The following is a 16721-nucleotide window of genomic DNA, read 5'->3' on the forward strand; positions in this document are numbered from 1 at the left end:
AATAAATTTAGAAGACCAGAAAATAATATTCAAGCCAACCCTATGAGATTGCCTTGTTTCACAATTGTATCAATGCTAACAACAATGCCAACAGCAGAAATATGGAAGAATAAGTAAATATAATTATGTCTCACTCAGCAAAACTATAAAATTAGGATGTCTAGAAACAGACAAAATGTTGGTCCCTTTGGACAGCATGGATATTTGTTATTAATACTTAGTGTTCCTTTGAGAAGGGGAATAGCTCATTACGGCTACAGAAAATCTCAGTCAGAAATTTGAAGGATTCAAAATAACACTTAATTTCCTTAGAAACCAAAACTGATGCTCTGGATGCTCCCACTAGTTAAATGTGTCCTTGGTGTGCCGAGTGAGGGATAAATAACGTTAAGTATGCTACCACTTCTGTGTTCCTGTTGCAATTAATGTAACCCTCTAGGGAGAAAGGGGTATCATGAAACCCCCTGGTACCTAAAATTGGACATTAAATTGAGCCAGACCTTCACAACTGCCTAAACTACACTTTTTAAAGCATGCCGTCTGAGACACCAGAGTCATAAAGAAGGCAAATTTGATACTCCAGGGCTTGCTTCTCTAACTACCTGAATGAATTAAGGGAATCATTTAAATAACAGGAAAATCTGGCTTATTAAGAAAAAACTTGTTAGAATAACAAACACCATGTGTGCATTAGTCAGCAAGTTCTACTTTCTCGAGTGTGTATAGGAAACAGAGTGTGTTGACCAATCTTCTTCATCCTCCTCCTCCTCCTCATCATCATCATATTTGTCAACTCAGACAGCACCACCCTCACATGTAATTAGTATGTTCTTCATTCCATTTGTCAGCTCACCATGATTTTAAAAGAATTTTAGACTAACAGGAATTAGATGTCAGATCATATCCATCTAGACACAAGATAGTAAATTCTGCCAAGGACTGTTTATCATTTCCTTTATGTGGATCCTAGACATAGATGATCCATGAGTCTTAAAGGTCAGGAAGTCCATTCCTTTCACCTTGATGATGAGGGAGCTGAGAGCAAGCAAGGCTCAGTGGTGTTTGCAAAGATTACTTACTGCTCTGAGTATTTGCTGCAGAATCCTACTGCAGCCATTAGCGCATCCTGCAGATCCCTTGTGTGCATTCTGAACATGCTGTGAGCAACAAAACTGGGAGGAGAAATATTCATGCAGGAATATTTCAGAAATCTACTAATGAATCAAGGGCATCTCTTTAAAGGACTATGCCAGAATAAAAAGCCCACAAGCTCAGCTGGTGTGAGAGCCAGGTCCACAGAGCTATTGCAAGAGTGTCCAAACAGTAGACAAGACCCTGGGTGTTTAGAGCACACTTAGCCCTTTCAAATTTACTTGAATCTCAAAGAGTTAAAAGGAAGAAAAAAGATGAAGATAGGCATGGGGGTGCAGACCTTTCCTCAGCGTTCTGGAGGCAGAGACGGGTGATCTCTGTGAGCTGGAGCCTACACACTGAGACCCTGTCCAAGAAAGAGGGAGGGAGGGAGGGAGGGAGGGAGGGAGGGAGGGAGGGAGGGAGGGAGGGAGGGAGGGAAAGAAAGGAGAAAAGGAGGGAGGGAGGGAGGGAAGGAGAAGGGAGGGAGGGAGGGGAGGTGGGAGGGAGGAAGGGAGGAAAGGAGGGAGGGAGGAAGGGAGGGAGGGAGGGAGGGAGGGAGGGAGGGAGGGAGGGAGGGAGGAATACAGAAGGAACAGCAGCAGCAGCAGCAGCAGAAGCAGCAGCTGCAAGTTCCAGAGCTACAAACAACTTCTATCGAGAAGTCACACGGGATTAATGGATGATTTTGATCTATTGGGGAGAGAAGATGTATGGGTTAGGTATCTCCTTCTATCAAATGCAAAAAAAAAAAAAAAACCCTCAAAATGTTGTCAGGATGAAAGCACTTATGTCATCAGAGTGCATGTGCTTTCTGCTTTGATGTGTTCCTTGTTCCCCAACACATGGGAATAAAACAAAAAGACAAAGGGAAAGGGGCAAAGGGGGTCAAAAGCAAAATAAGGCAGAAAAGATATTCACTATAGTTTTGAAATATATCCTAAAACTGTCACTTGATCATCCAAGAACAGGAAATAACCACTGAAGTTTCATTTACTGTGAGCAAGGGAAACACACACACACACACACACACACACACACACACACACACACACACACACACACAGAGAGAGAGACACACACACCTACAGACACACACACACACACACACACACAAAGTTTAAAGTGCTCCATTAAACTTTGGAGCACTTTAGGTAGCTCAAGGGATAAAAAAAAAAAAAGTCTGTAATGGAAGAAACATTTAAGTAAATTACAACAGAATATCAGAAAGCAAACTGAAGGAATCCTGCAGCCGATGTTTGGGAACAGACCTGTGGGTCTGAAGACGCAGCTCACTTGTCAGTCCTTGCTGGGCATACCCAAGACCCGATGCTCTTTCCAGGACTGCCTGAGCCAAGTCGGATGGTGCATGCCTGTGCTAGGGATGTGGAAACAGGAAAAGCAGAAGTTCATGCTCATTCTCAGCTCAAGGCAAGCTTGGGAGACATGGGACCCTGTGAAAATAAGAAAAGAAAATGAACATATAAACTGAAGCTCAGCCTTTAAAACTGAAGTTCATTGATTGGTAAAAAAGAATATTTTAAAAGTAAATGGCTTTTGTTAAAAGGCTAAATGGGCTGAATGTCACAAGAGAGCCTAGAACAAGGAAAACAGCAAATTTTCAGAAAGTTTAAGCTACAACATGAGGGTCAAGAGCAGGTATTTGAAATGGCAAACAAGTATCAGAAGAAAAAACAATAGGACCCTCCCCTGTTTAGCTGAAAAAAGAAAATGGGAAGACTCAGCTAAAACCAGTAAACAAGCAAGACTCAACTATTATTAGAAATGAAAATGAGTCATCCTTCCAGATGTAAAATGCATTTTAAATTTAAACCAATGTGATAAATACAGGCACACAGACACACAGACACACAGACAGAGACCTAAATAGCATATTATATAAATGAAAAGTGACATATAAAATATATTATAGATTATTTCTGATTACCTCAGGAGTACAGAATTCGATAACAGAAAAACTGTTCAATATTATACTAACAATTGTGTGAGAAGCAAAGTCATGTGATCACAAAAACAGATACAGAATGAATGTATTTTATTCACTCCAAATATGATTTTGAAGGTGCATTTAGAAAATAAATATAGATTTTCATGTGCATTGAACTCTAAGCCTGAGTCAATGTAGTAGAAACCAAGTTCTACGTGCTGGCGACTTCTGTGGCAAAAGGGATTTCTCACTAATAGATCGCACAGGAGGTATAGGATACAAGGTCAAAATAAAGATTATGAAAGTGTGAGCATAGCAATTATAATCCAATAGAAAACGTAATTGAAAATGCCTACCCAGTAGAAGAATATAACAGCATTAATATCATTCTGACTCCGGCAGTCAACCCGAGGAAACACCGAAGGACCTAAGTTATTAAAGTACACAGAAGCACCCTAGACTACGTGGGTGCGTATTTACAGACGGAACAGTTCAGATGACAGAGACGTCAATTCTTCTCTTGACTTTTTATTTTATACACACAAATATTAGAGTTGTGTGAGGAGCATATGAAACCTCAATTCTTTAAGCAAGCTGAGCAAGCAGGCCTATATTAATCAGATTCCATCCAAAATCCTACATTTACTTCAACGGTCCGTGTCAAATCTATTCGCTTCTATTCATTCCTAACGGTGGCCGCCCAGTCTCCATTCTTACTCTGCCCTTTGGACTTTGGGGATCTGATCCCTAGTGTCAAGGCTGGCCACCCCAGCACGATCCTCCTATCTCACAGGCTGTGTGGTTTCCCATAGCTCTGGAAACACCCCTCATGCCCAGCATCATGTGATTGCGTAACCTGTCTGGAAGAGCAGAAGTAGACCATATCCACCCGATCACTCACTCCATACTTAGCTCAGCTTCTAATACGTATTTGAACCTTTCCGGAGGAACATTTAATGCATAAATGCTTCAGTGCTGCTAACATATGTCTCATAATGGGTGTGCCAGTATCCATAATGTTTTTTCTAGCCCCTGGAAATAGGATTTTCAGGCCAAAATAATGACTCACTGAGGTGCCATTTCTAGAAACCTAGTCATTTCTACCTAGAAGACTGGTCGATTTCAGGAAGTAATGAATAAGTTACCCAAAGGAAAGTTAAACCATAAAATAAATTGAAGCTTTGCAAGGTTTTTGGTGAGTTAAAGCAGCATTTTTTTCACAAAAGAAAAATAACCTTGAGTAATTTTTAATGTGTGAAATTCTGATTATTTTAGAATTAAAAAGCAATGGGAAAAACACAGCTTTTGAAATTTTTTTTATTAAAAGAAACCTGGATAATGACAATAATTTATAAGGTTGTTTTTAAAAATACATCTTACATATGAAGCTGTAAATTTAACTTTCAAACATGCTAATTTAAAAAAATAACCTATGCAGGTTGAAGAATTTATTCAGTCTGGCTTATTTTTTGGCAGTACTTTATGTGATGTGGAAAAAAGGGCACTGAATATTGGAAAACCTGTCTGTAAAAAGAACTATTTTAAAAAGAAACAAACTAAGAACAAAATAAGATTCATTTCCATGAGACAGAGAATTTAGAGCTGAAATTATTATTTCTTCAGGATGGGAAGATGAGCTAGACAGGATGCAGGCTTCATGATTCAGACAGAGACAATGGAGGGCGGGGTTGAACAAGCTTTTACTATTCTGTGCATGGGGGTTTTATTTGCAGGCATTTGTTTTGAGCGTTATGGGAGGGAAGAGTTTATTTGGTTTGTTTTTTATTTGTTTGTTTGTTTTGAAGCTGAGTATCACTTTACAGCACAGGCAGATTTAGAATTTACTGTGTAGCCACGCTTGATCTCACACTCATGGCAATCCTCCTGCCTCCTTACCTCAGCCTCCTGAAGTCCAGGGTGACAGAAATGAGTCACCAGACGCAGCCACCCAAGGGGCTTCTATTGTCCTTGCCAGTCCCCTGGTCCAACAGTGATATGGAGAGTAGTGCTCGGGTTTGTAGACAACCTCCCTCATTTCCCTCCCAATTTACCAGAACTTTCCATTTTAGTTCTCAGTAGTTCAGGAAATTTCCAATGCCTTTGATCTCTGATAACTATAACTCAAAGGTTTCGATTTCCAGTGTGAAATGCTCTGATTTTGATCAATATATGGATTCCATGAGCATTCATACGCTTAAAAAATAGTCTCTTCATCTTCATCATTGTTCTTACGTTAAAAGATACTTGTCTACTTCCTAATTATGAATTCATTATTTTCATTTACTTTAATAATGAACTTTTTTGTTTGTTTTTTCGAGACAGGGTTTCTCTGCGTAGCTTTGCGCCTTTCCTGGAGCTCACTTGGTAGCCCAGGCTGGCCTCGAACTCACAGAGATCCGCCTGGCTCTGCCTCCCGAGTGCTGGGATTAAAGGCGTGCGCCACCACTGCCCGGCAATAATGAACTTTTTAATAACATTGACAGGCATGAGATATCTGGGAGGCACTAATAGTCTTTCTGCTACCTTCAAGTGTGTGTGTGTGTGTGTGTGTGTGTGTGTGTGTGTGTGTGTGTGTGAAAGATGACTCTGAATAGAACAATCTGAACACACTGAATCCTTACATTAATGTTGTATGCTTAGTCTCTTCCATTCAGAGTTGTTTAGATTGCAGCAAATGTGTTACTTAATATGTGCCAATTCCAAGGGGGAATGGAGTAGCAAAGAATCAGATTGAATTGTTTCTGGGTGTGTCTCTGAAAGTGTCTCTGGGTGAGATTAACACCTAAATGAGTAGAATAGGCACAGTCTCCTCTTCTCTGTTGTGAGTGGACATCATCCAATTCACCAGAGCCCTAAGAAGAACAAGAAAAAGAATTCTTTCTCTTTTCCTAAATGCACTGGTCTGAAGCAGCAGTTATTCTTTCCTCAGACCCAGCTGGAACTTCCACCACTTACTGCTGTAGCTGTATGGCCTTGGGTTCAAAGAGAAACCTTAGTCATGTATTATACTGTGCCTCGGCTTGCTGACTACAGACCTTGGATTTTTCAGTCATTATAACCATGAACCTGTCAGTATACTAGGCATCAAGAGGTAAGATAGTTAGTTGGATATCTTTAGTTAAAGGACAAGCCTGTCCTATGCTAGTCCCTTGGAAGGGAAGATGTCTGCCAGCAAGTTTCTTTTGTAATCTCCAGTGAAGAAGAAAGAGCCATTTTTCTATCTGGTCAACCAGTATAGACGCCCTTCTAAAACTGAGAGACACAACAGTGGAGAGCTAAAAAGACACATAGGCATAGTTCAGATAGCTACATTCTCCATAGATATCTCATATTTCTGCATATTTTACAATAAGAAATACTGAGTGCCTAGAAGGAAATAATTGGGGGGGGGGGTGGACACAGAGAACACGGTAGAAGGTAATTGGCATGAAATGTTTTCTGTTTTCTGTGTTATCGGAATTTACCTATATGTGATATGAAAGTGGAAGAAGAAAAGTAGGGAGACAAAGAGAGACTGTGTAGAGGAAAGAAGATAAGCAATAAAAAATGAGAGAATGAATATTAACCAAGTAGAATGATAGGTATATGAAAATGTCATAATGATATCTATTATTAACTAAAAGTTTTTAAAAGTATTAAATGCCTTTGTTCTGAACATCTTCTCAGGAATATTTATAATGAAATGCTTAATAAAACACAGTCTGTTCTTCCCAAACAAGGTGAGGCTTGCTCACATCCTTGGAGTACGCTAGTGATGAAAGGCTATCACTTTATGTATTGCTGGTTCTCTATCCATCTCCCCCCGCCGTTAGACTTTGGGTCTGATCAAGATAGAAAGTCACTGGAAGGTTTTCAGCAAACGTGTGGTATAGTTTGATTTGTGGCTTTAATAGAATCCGTTTCTGAGTTGAAAATAGCTCAAAGGGGAATGGACCAGAAAGAAAGTGTCGTGAAATTCAAAGATCAGTCAGTGAAGAGCACAGTGAGAAAGGGTTTCCCCGAGTGACTGTGAGACAGGAATGGAACTCTCTATGTAAAGGCGTTTCTCTTTTTAATATTTAAAATTGTAGCTACTGTGCTAATTTTCTGAACCACATTCTCTTTTAATCCACTGAACTATAATTATAGAACCCTAATTAGTGCTGGGAATCCATTAAGCAATAAAAAAAATCCTTCCTAGGTTAGAGATGTACTTGTCCTACATGAGAAATTAAGAATAATTTAATTTTGATTATGCTTAGTTAGAATCATTTAATTGGCAACTTATAATAAGTACTTCAATTTTAGTATTTCCTGATATATCATGATATATCTGATATATCATAGCATAAAAAAGTGCACTGTTTTTTGCTGCTACATCAAGTCGTGTCCTCTTCTACCCAGACAAAGCCTTTATTTATCAGTTAATAAAGTAAAATCAGGGAAAGGAGGCATTGCCATCTCAACCATTGTTTCCAAGAATCTTTCCTTCCTAAATTATCTCAGTCTTAGGTGGATAAAATTTGACATTTCTTAAAAACAATTCTAGCTGCTTCAGTGACATGATTAACCCCTTGTGTCATATAATAATGAATGTGGTGTAAATTTAAAGCACATGGAAGGCAGGAAAGCTCTCGTGGTAAACACTAAATAAAGCTATGAAAGAAGATGATCAATCTATTGCACACCTCACTGACATCCATCCCTGTTTGGTGCTGTAGAGAGGAATGTTCCTGTACTCTTCCCATCGTTCTGGTCCACTTGCCCTGAGAGCATCCATGGTTGAAATACTCCAAGGGAAAACAGTACATTTTCAACAACTAGACGATATCATGAATTATTGAAAAATTAACCTTTGTAACAGCATCAAGCAATAGATGTCTGACTTAACTCTCCATCCTTCATTGATGCATTCATCTGCCCGTGTGTATATCTGCATATTTATCCTTCATAGCAATTTTTTGTATTTAATACTCTATGCTGGGAGATAAAACAAGGTATAGGAAATGTAGTAATGCTAAATACTAATCTCTGAAGAAAAAAATCTTCATGCTAAGAAAGAGTATGTTATCTGGTAAATTTGCTGTTTACTTGCTCAATGATAAAGATTTCTACAAGAATATAAGGAAGGACACACTGCTTTGGTAGTTGCAAAGTGACTATTTAGTAACACAGTTCAGGGTAATGACTTTTTGAGGAAGAGAATAGATAACACAGGAGAGAGATTATTTTAGTTGTCTTTAGAGCACAACCCCATGCCATGTCTAATCCATGATGTATGCATAAACATAATCCTACTTTCTAGTGGTTCATATTCTGTTACAGTCTATGTCAATGTTTTTAAAGTAGCTTGGTAAGTAAAAGAATTCCTTACTTGTCAAAGGAATGATATTCAAGGTAAGAGGTTATTTAGAAAAATGCCACAGTCCCATTTCCCTTATGGACATGGAAGAGTAAGATAATGGCAAATGCAATGGTAGATCCCTCCACCACACATGGATTCCAGGAATGGAATAAGTTTGAAGTTGTAGGTGAGGAAGGTCTGCTTATTAGAGACATTTGCATCAATAAAGAGAAGTTAGACATATTGCACTGGTTCACTAGGATGTTTGACAGACCACTGCATTGCAGGACCCAGGGTGTAAAGTGTAATCTCATTTTACAGACTTGACTTTGACAAAAGATAAAGCAGAGCGTTCTATTCACACAGAGAAGTGAATAGGGAAGCCCTATGAGGCCACCACAGCTATGATCAAAGGTTATTATAATATTGCTCAAGCTGGAAGCAGGACATGGCCTCTTGACCTTACCAATATGAAGATACTTTGCAGTAACTTAGACAGGGTCATGGAGAGGTACACCAAGATTCCAAGGGATATGTCGAGAGAACAAGCAATATATAACTGACTGAGATCACTTGTTGGCACCCTATTAAAAGACAATATACAAAGCTTTTCGGGTGAAAACTAGGTTGCTGTGGAGATCTCAGGATATTAGCAATATCTGAAACATGAAATAAAATATAGGCTGAGCAAAGCCATGGGCAATAAAAAGAGAAGCTGCAAATAGCAAACCCAGAGGAAGAGTGATGCCCAGCACTTTTGGGGCTCTCATCCTGGCAGCACATACACTAGTGGCCGGGAACAGACCCACAGGAGTTAACGCTGGCCCTCAGGGTTTCGGTCTTGCATTCATCCCATCCTTCCTTTCTGCACCTTCATTATCCTACTTTATAAAAAAAAAATGTTTAGTCATTGTCTTTGTTCATTGGATGTATTTAATTTTTTAAAAGTATTTGCATGGGGGCTCACTGCTAACACTTTGCCTTGAAGTCCTGGAAACACATTGAATTTGGATCTTTGAACTATGCTGGAAGTGTTAAGACTGCAGGGACTCTTGGAGGCTTTGCTTTAGTTAGACCTTAGTAGTAAATAGTAAATTTTAGAAAAGCACATATTGCATGTCCTCAAAGTACTCTTCATGTGTGGTACAAGTAGGTTCTAGAAAAATCAAGTACCTCACCCACACTGCCAGAGGAGTCTGTTTCTATGATATCACCCAACAAACGCTGATGTCTTTGGTAAGACTTGACCTCACAATCGCTGAGATGGGTTAGTGGCCTCAAATCAGTAGCCAGCCCTGATTCTCTGGCAGTTAACCCAAAATAGTCCCTGATCCATATTGAATAGCTGAGTTGGCTTCAGTGAGTTTGAGTCCAGGCAGAATAATGATTCTTGATGAATACATTTGAAATTGATTTAAAAGAAAAGTCTAAAAGTTGGGCGGGGGGGCTTTAAGAGAGGCATCTTTATTTGTCAGTCAGCCAGGTTTGGAGTTATTCTGAACTCTCTCTGAAACACATCCTGGGACTCGCATATCTTCTCTCTAACAACATGTTATCAAGCATCTTGCACTGAACATTTAAATGCTTACAAGGAAGTAGATGAAGGAAAGACATAGAAAATAATATTTTAAGTAAGTCTGATATGCCAAGCATGAAAATTGTAAACTCAAAAGAAAATTAAAGGTAAGGGGGGATCCCAAAAAAGGTATTTAAATCCAAATGGGACCACTGAAATTTAGGAATCTGCTGGAACCTGGGAAATTCTATGGCTCTCATACCCTAGTAATCTCCAAACATTTTCCTCTTCTTGAAATTTTTACATTTGTCTTATAGAGAAAAAAACCTGATTTAGAACCCTTTGTTTTTAAGAAAGCCAGTAAGAAACCACATCAAATATGAGATTTAACTTGGGCTTATTCAAGAAAGCCTGTCAATTGGTCTAGTTAAATTCTTCTACTATTTTCAAGTTAGTTCCAAAAATATTATAACCTAGGAATAAAAAGAGCTACCAGCACTATATTTTCAGCTTTTGTACTATTCTGAGAGTTGATGATGTGTGTTTTGTTTTCCTACAAATAATAATGAAGTAGTTTTATCAATTGAGTGATTTTTGTAGTGATTCTATTTCTGAGATTTTTGCATTTTCAACATCCTTTTTGACTTGATAAACATAAAAATAAATGAACACGCAATTATAATTCAACCATTGTTTCATGAATCAAAAGATAGCAATCATAAAGTTTTCTCTGCAGAGAAATGTCACTCCACAGTGTGTTTATGGCATAAGGATGGAGAGATGAAGTTCAGAAAAACCCCAACTGACCTTTACAACAGAGGAGCAATACTTCACATGAATGGATACCTATACTTCCAGATGGATAACATTTATGCCTCCTGAAAAAAAAATCAGCTTAGTGTTGGAAAATTTACATTTTATTTAAATGTGTATTCTCCTGGGATATTCATAGAACACTAGGCTCCCAACATGGCTCATACAAGCTTTACTTTTGTGCAATCTGTTCCAACTACTATACCATGTGCCTCAGGGATTTTGCTTACATATTCTAGAATGTTATTTAACCTAAAGATAAATAAAACTCTTTAAAAGAGAGTACAGAAGCTGCATTCTGAAACTCAGCTTCTATTTTTCCTTGGGTGCAACTCAACCCACAGAAAGATTATTCACACCCATTCCTAGGTCCCACTACACTCCAACCACCAGGTATGTGGGCACCCCAAATGGCCCCTTTGTAGAGCAGGAGAGCCTGCAATTGAGAACAGTGTATTCAGTCATTCTGCAAAAAAAAAAAAAAAAGTTCACCTTGAGTCCAAGTCTCAGAATGCTAGTACTTCTATATGAGTGTGAGAACTGGAAAAAAAAATGAAATGTTTAAAGACAGGTCATGCTTTAAAAGTTGTAACTTTTTAAAGATATATTTCATTGTATGTGCATAGATGTTTTGCCTGCATGTATGTCTGTGTGAGGGTGACAAGTCCCCTAGAAATGAAGTTACAGACAGTTGTGAGCTGCCATGTGGGTACTGAGAATTGAACCTGGATCCTCTCAAAGAGTAGTCAGTGCTCTTAACCACTGAGCCATCTCTACAGCCCCCCAAAATTGTAACTTTATAAGTGTATAAAAATTATGCAAAATAATGATGCTCATTGTGACATTTACATAGATGTGAAAAGTATGGGCTTATCATTTTAACCTCCATTACCTTCTCTTGTTTCTATTACACCTCTGGCCCCTTCCTCTTCTTAAACATTTCTTGTTATTTTTATCTCCTTTGTTAAATTATAATTCTTAATATGAAAGAAAACAATATATTTGTCTTCCTGAGTCCAATTTCACGTAACTTGTGATTTCTAGTTGCACAATTTTCCTAAATCATCAAATCTTTCCTTTTCTTTATGGGCAAATAGTACTCCATTTTATATATATATATAAAACATGTTTCTTTACTCATCCGCTAGGTCAATTCCATAGCATGGCCATAGTGATGAGTACCATGATAAACAAGTGTTTTTTAGGTGTATGCCCTTGAAAAGGAAAGTATAGGTCATGTGGCATGAAGTTTGGAACTCCCAGTTTCAACTTACTAAACTTAATAAGTTAATATTCCAATATATATATATATATATATATATATATATATATATATATATATGTTGATTTGGAGAGTGGTTTCAGGGGATAAGCCTGATAAGCTTCCCCAAAGTGTATGGAAATGTTGATGCAGATCTGAACTTTAAAAGTACATTTATAGATTACATTGGGTACCAATGCTACAAGTAGAGAATAAAAACTTTAAAAACATATTTATTGCAACATATGGTTTAAATGGGATGCACTGTAGAAATAAAATGATTGGATACTATTTCTGTCTCTAAGTTAGAAATGCTGGCAGGCATGAGCCGATAAGAGCAAAGGACCGTAGAAGAGAATGTTAAGTTGGGGATTCCTAACCGTGCATTCCTGACATTTAAAACTGGAGAAGTTTTCTTTTGAGGGCTCCCTTGTGGATATTTTAGTACCCTCAGTAGAATCTCTAGCCACTTTTTTTAAAATATATTTTTATTGAAAAAAATTTTCATACGATATATTCTGATCTCAGTTTTCCACTTCCAACTCCACCCAGATCCTCCCCATCTTCCCACCCATACAACTCTACCCCATCTCTTTCTCTCTAGGAAAAGAAAACAGGTGAATAAAACAAAACAATAAAAAAGAATAAAAATCCACAACACACACACACAAAAAAAAAACACATACACACACACACACACACACACACACACACACACTAATAAAAACACAAAAATCAGAAACCATAATATACAAGTAAAAGAAGAGCAAGACAAAAAAATTTCAAACAATGCAATATAAGAAGAAGGGTCTATAAAAATATCATTAAGTTCATTTTGTGTTGGTCATCTACTGCTGGGCATGGGGTTTACCCTTAAGTGTGGTTAATAGACCCAGTAAGACTCCATAGGAGAAAACTATTTTTTCCTTTGCTTATGGATTTCAATTGGAGATAGCATCTTGGTTAAGGATATGAGCTTGGGTTCACTTTCCCATCTCAGCACTAGGACTTTCTGCAGCTTGAACCTGTGTGGTATCCCAATACAAGAAAACTTTTTGGTTGAGAATGTTAAACATAATAAATAATTCCCTGGCTACACTTTAATCAACACATGATCTAGCAAATGGAGTCATAGTTGCCTAGGTAAAGATTTTTTCCTATAGGTCTCTATATTATCCATTTTTTTCTGCATTGATAATCTGTGTTTTGAAGAGGTGTGTTCCCACCTAATTTATAGGGGAAAATGAACTTTGCACACATTTTGAGACTTACCCAAATATTTGATAACAGCAATATCATGAAATTCAGAAAATCCAACTACTATTGCTTTAATTTCGTAAATTTAATTTACTAATTTTTTTTCCTACCTAAAACAAAGGAAGGGTAATTAACTCACAATATTGCAAGCTAGGTTGTTCCCATATACACCTGAGCTTGGGACACAGCATCATAATTCTCTTGACATTGTTACTGCCCTTTTCTTTCTGGGCTGCTGATTAACATACGTAGTCTCAGAAGTATTTTTTGTTTGTTTGTTTGTTTGTTTGTTTGTTTTGCAATCAAAATGGTTTAAATATGAATGTAATCCATAGAACAGTAACAACAAAAATAGAACAATTTTTCTCAATAAAACAGGCCAGTCGTTAGAAAGTCTCATTCTGTGATGATATTTTCAGCCCTAGTGAAAGGAGCCTGTGAAATCTGCCAGCTCTGTGTTCTACTTTGTGCCCTCAGGAACCTTATGAAAAGCAGTCCCGACACAACAGAATGATGTTTGCCAGAGTGTAATACTGGATGACAGAACTGAGGTTGATCGCTGTAATCATATTCCTGTGTATTAAACTGCTACATCTTTATTATTTATATAGCTCATTGGTCCAACAGCATAAAAATAGAGAACAGCATCTCAAAATTTATCTCATTTCATGTTCAGAGATAAAAGGGTTAACTATTCTTCCCGTTATTTTCTGGAAGCAAGTCCTTGTTTACAGAGTCTGATGGCAATCGCACACTGGTAGTTTCCAAAGCTACTGTATGAAGAGGATGCTGAAGGCCGTCACTATACAGCATATGGCAACATAAGGACTCTTGCATTCACCAGTTCAGGCACACTTCCAAAATATTCCCAATACTCCAGTTTTATTTCTGTCCAGGAGGCTGGGTGCCAAGGATCGGATATAAGCACACGTGTATATATAAGCAGCAAGATTACAGGCAACAGACTCTGAACATTGAAAATGGCAGATATAGTGAGGCCGGTGCTGGTCCAGCCACACCACCCTTCCTCAGAAGTATTTTCAATCCTTTGCCTTCTTTGTCTTGTGGAAACCAATACAATCTAAGGAAAGGGAAACTGCACCTACTCGAACAAAAGCCTAAAGACCTTAAAATGCTTCCTTCTCTTCCTGTCCAGGAGAGGGAGAGGGCTGGGGTATCTCAACATAGAAGTGAGCTCAGAAGAACGCTACTTGGTTTCTCGGATTGAATGTGACTTTAAAGCGGAAGGGACATCTACTTTGGAAGGAAGAAAGACAAGCAAGTGGGATGATGAAGAGCACTGAGGGAGGGAAACATATTCCATCATATAGTAACAAATATGAAGGAAGTTTTCATAATGAAACTCACTACTTTACATGATAACGTAATTTTTAAAAGATGGGGAATGCCAATCATCTGTAAAGAAATATGAAATCATAAACTTTGAATGTAAATAGATGGAACTAGAGAATTTCATACTTAGGACGGTAAGCCAGAGCCAGAAAGACATACACCACATGTTCTTTCTCGGAGAATGGTCGTGGCTCCAAATCTTCAGATGTGAGTACACATCCGAAGTAACTGCAGAAGGCAAGAAAGTAAAAAGGACCTGGTTATCGTCAGGGTAAGGTTGGAGAGCAGCAACCAGGAGGGACATAGCAGAGCACAAGCGAGCTGGTTGGGAAAAGGGAGAGGCCCTGCTTAGGGAGGGGAATGGAAATAAAAACAGGAGGAGAGAGGAGGATAAAATAACGGTAAAGATGTCTAGAAAAGTCACAAGGAATCATACTATTAACTATCCACCTTAAAATATCTATAATACACATGCATCTGTATATTATATATATATATATATATTATATATATATGATTCAGATGAATTTTTTTTCATCTAGGCTAATGATGCTCTCTCAAAGAGCCAAAGATTATCTAAAAAAAAAATTGGAAGTGAAAAGCCTTCTTTTAAGTTGTTGGCCAGAGTTGTCCAAGAGACTCCCAAAACATTACAGACTATTATTATTATTATTGCCCTTTGTTACTCGGAGAGGTAGAAGCTAAGTCCCTATTGCTGAAAGAACCATGCACTTGGGAAATGGTCTAGAAGCCTCTGAGTTAGGACTAAGCAGAATGTCTTCTCCTTGAGGACTGACTTCCCTGGTACTAGAAGGTGTTATGAAAGTTCCCAAAGAAGGGAAGTAACCAACAGTCCTACCCAGCTAGGATAGCTATGAACTACAAAACGACCAGCATAGCATGATAAACCGAAGGATGCAGTGGTGGCATGTACATCTCAGCAGTTACCAACAACTTTCTGATTGGACTTAAAACCTGCTCAATGAGAGGGAAACTATACCTCGTACGAGAAACCTAGCCAAACCTCTAGAGGATTGGAAAAGAATCTGCAGCCACTGCTTTATTAAACTAGCATAATCCCTAATTATATTCTGAAAATATTTGCCCTTATCCCCTTAGATATGTTGTCATCACCCCTAACCAAGGAAATGCTTCTTTGCAATAAGTGGGTAAAATATCACTAAAAAGCCAGTTATCGGCATTTCCTCACTCAGTTCTCCTGAAACAATCTTCTTGGGGGGTGCCTCTGGTCATTTTTCTAATAGAATTCAGTACTGACCGGACGCTGCAGAAATCATCATAACAACAGTCTACTACTTCTTTTAGTTTAAAAAAGAAAAAAAGAACAATGAATTTTCTGAATATGACACCTTCCTATCTGAGTAGTAGGAAAAGAAAGATGACCTTCCATTCCGCACTCAAGAGACAGAAGGTCTGAGGGCAGAGTAGACATATCACCTGTTCTCGTTAACAGCAGAGCTGCTGGAGAAAGACGAACGTGACAAAAATTGGCTTGTTTCTGCACACAGAGTAGAGGGCACTGCCCCTGTCTGCAGCCACGTTCGTTAGCTTTGCTGCCATGTGCTCATCTTCAGTGCATTTTCCTTGTCCTGGATGAACACAAATTTTATGAATTTTAACAGGAAAACTTGGTTAAGTGTTGACACAAAAGGTAAGTACACGCTTTACTGAAGTAAAAGGAAGGACAGTCTAATAGCAAACACTGGTGAAAAGAGAGGGTGGTTGGAATTACTTGAAACCAGGATCAATTCTTTAGAATATTCATTTGCAATGTAAGAAAAACACTGTGCCTGATACATTTCTCAAAAAAGAGTAAGAAACAAAAGTGGCTGTTGGGATTTTTTAAATATGAGACTCTATATCAAATACCAATTAGTCTATTTTTAATTTGGAAGTGTCTGCTTCACTGTTTCTATTTGGACTCACCAGGAGAACTCTTTAAGTGTGGCCTTGTAAAATATAACCTCTTCTTTAAATGGTCATTCGTCTTTGCTATAAACATTTCCAGTGTCTTTTCTTGCCATTTCTACTTGGCAGAGTAAACTCGATTTAATTCTGTATGGGGGGAAAAAGATACTGTGTCTAGTTCTGCTTTGGC

At 38.2% G+C, this 16721-nt stretch overlaps 1 long non-coding RNA gene and 1 pseudogene across 2 annotated transcripts in view; both read right to left on the reverse strand.

Annotated features, from left to right (window-relative positions):
• LOC143268772 (uncharacterized) overlaps positions 1–16721 on the reverse strand; it is a 76680-nt gene that overhangs the window by 5204 nt on the left and 54755 nt on the right. For both annotated transcript variants that reach the window (XR_013044899.1, XR_013044900.1), the window contains 3 exons: positions 16061–16212; positions 14729–14830; positions 2403–2585 (listed from right to left, as the gene is read on the reverse strand). This is a non-coding gene — a long non-coding RNA (uncharacterized LOC143268772). The remainder of the gene's footprint in view (positions 1–2402; positions 2586–14728; positions 14831–16060; positions 16213–16721) is intronic.
• On the reverse strand, positions 13845–14665 carry LOC143268780 (protein kish-A pseudogene; annotated as a pseudogene).

This window comes from Peromyscus maniculatus, chromosome 15, assembly GCF_049852395.1.
Source record: "Peromyscus maniculatus bairdii isolate BWxNUB_F1_BW_parent chromosome 15, HU_Pman_BW_mat_3.1, whole genome shotgun sequence".
In the NCBI taxonomy this organism is placed as follows: domain Eukaryota; kingdom Metazoa; phylum Chordata; class Mammalia; order Rodentia; family Cricetidae; genus Peromyscus; species Peromyscus maniculatus.